Below are 2,442 nucleotides of genomic sequence, written 5' to 3'. Positions count from 1 at the left end.
TGTATAGGATTTTATTTCCTGTTCACAGTGCTCCCCACCACAGGATTATGTCTTACGGTGATGAAGAGCAAAAGTCTGCTATAAAATTATTCTTCTACTGAAGAAATCTTGGGTCCATTTAAAAGATATTTTACATTAATGTGCTGCAAATCCACAAGCCGGTGCAGCGCCGCTGTTATGGAGGAACTCATTTGAGAGGGTTTGGGGAGGGAGGGAGTGAGTGTGTGACGGGGAACTGTACATATAAATTATTTAAATTATATAAAATGCATGTAGTTTATACATGTTTATCTATCTATATATGACGTATGAATATATTTGTGTTATTTATTGAAAGAAGTCTTCTTCAAAAGGAAAAAAAATGTCTATAAAAAGGAATGAAACAAGCTATGAACTCATTTTGAGACTATAACACAGAGCTGGGCTGCAAAAGGTGCTCCACAGTAAGACTTTACATGTGCCTTGACCAGTGGGGCTGCAGAGCAGAGAGATGGTGATGAGACATGGTAACTCACAGACAGCAGTTGCCGCAAATGCTTTGTGGGTAAACCTGAAAAGTGACAGCGTTGCAGGGACCTGTCCTGTCCTGTGGACCCATATGGGGCCCAAATTCTTAGCCCTTAATGAGACACATTGCTATATCAGAAGGTACAAGGCATCCTATGACCAAAACACAGACTTGAGATTTGTGACCAAACATATACATTTACACTGCGTTCACAATTGATCGTACTGTTATGTTGTAATACACCATTTATTCCTCTGGGAGACAGTTTTGACTCAATGAAAGTTGTGGAATCTGCTGGCAGTGACTGACAGAAGAAAATCCAACTGTTTGGTTTTCCTCAGACCACCTTGACTCTGTTCACCACGTTTTACTCTCTACTGTTATCATGAGCTGTTTTTGTTTCTTCCTATTAATAAAAACCTATATTTCTTAATGTTGGAAACATTTCATTAACAAATAGCCATTTGAAATCTGAAAAGAAATTATGTGGTAAGATAAAAGATGGAGGGTTATTGCTTTAAGAAATAATATATCCCATTTGGAGTCCCATACTTAGTCCCATACAGGCCTGATCCTAACCAATCAGAGGCAGCCTTCGCAGAACGGATGTCACTTCTGCCTCCAAACAATCAAGACGGAAAGGGCACCAAAGGGAAACATCACAGTGGCTACGTCCACTTCTTGTATATGATCTATGATGGTTACCTTTTATCAATGCTAAGATGGAGTGCATACGGTAAAAGCTAATACAAATGTTCGGCAGAAGCCATTGCAGAAGTTCCTCGCTCTGCTCCTGCCCTCCTCTAAAATGAGTTTTCCAGTGTAGCATCTTGTTGCTGTCGTATGTAGAACTTCAGTCTCCACATTGCTCTTCTCTAAACAGCTGATTATGGGAATTTGTTTTTAGTTTGACAGCCTCTGCATGCACACTGGAGTTGGATATTTCATCAGAAGCAAGACAGAACTCCTTAAACTGAAGTTCAGTCTAAACAATGTGGGGTTGTGAGGTTTTTCATACCGTCAGCAAATCCATGAAAACCAACAATGAAAACGTCCTAACGTGACAATATTGTGTGTGAATCCAAACTATTAAAACACATCAGCGAGCCTCACTGTCGCACGGGGTGACATGTTCCTTCATTACAATAAACACGGAGCCAGTAGTTTATTTTGACGTGATCCCACAAACACCATCTGGAAATATTCAACCAAATCCGTGGCTGAAAGTAGACCCTAACAAATTCACTATTTACTCCTGTTTGAGTTCTGTAAAGTACAGACGGTGTTTCCCAGGGTCTCCCAGAAAGCCCACAGCTCGGCCAGTGAGAGGCAGAGCGATGGTTGATCAGAGGTCGGATCAATAGTCATTTATTCCGCTATCTGATCAGATGTTTTACACCTCAGTTATCTTGCCAGTTACAGCACGGAGAGGTCTCAGATGGAACTGAACCTTTTTCAAAATGGGGTCAGTGTTTAAAAGGAGGTGGGCTTCATGGTGCAAAAGATAAGAAGTGACGAAAAAGTGTGTGTGTGTGTGTAAGTGAGAAAGTCCTGCAGCTCAAACTCAGACTTTGTAGAAAGTAATGTCCTAACAAGATGGCAAAAATCAATTATCTGTGAGACTAATGCAGAACAGATGCAAGAAGTATATCTGAAGGGACTCCTACAATGGCTCCAACTGTTTGCAGTGCTAATGCAGGACGGACTCACTGTCAGACTTCAGTGATGGTTATCTCCACAGCACTCTGATATTAGTTACATTATTTAGAGTTTGGAAACCCAAAAAAAAAAAGCAAGTTCAGAGCCAACTAGCTTGAGTCATACGTGTCAACAAAAAAAAAAAAACCATCCTGCCTCAGAAATGGTTTTAGGAACATCCTAAAGCATCCGAGTGCAAAGCAGGACAACAACAAAGACAGAACAATATAAATGTG

This window comes from Pempheris klunzingeri, chromosome 22 (assembly GCF_042242105.1).
Source record: "Pempheris klunzingeri isolate RE-2024b chromosome 22, fPemKlu1.hap1, whole genome shotgun sequence".
Lineage (NCBI taxonomy): Eukaryota > Metazoa > Chordata > Actinopteri > Acropomatiformes > Pempheridae > Pempheris > Pempheris klunzingeri.
Note: the sequence above shows the minus strand (reverse complement) of the source record.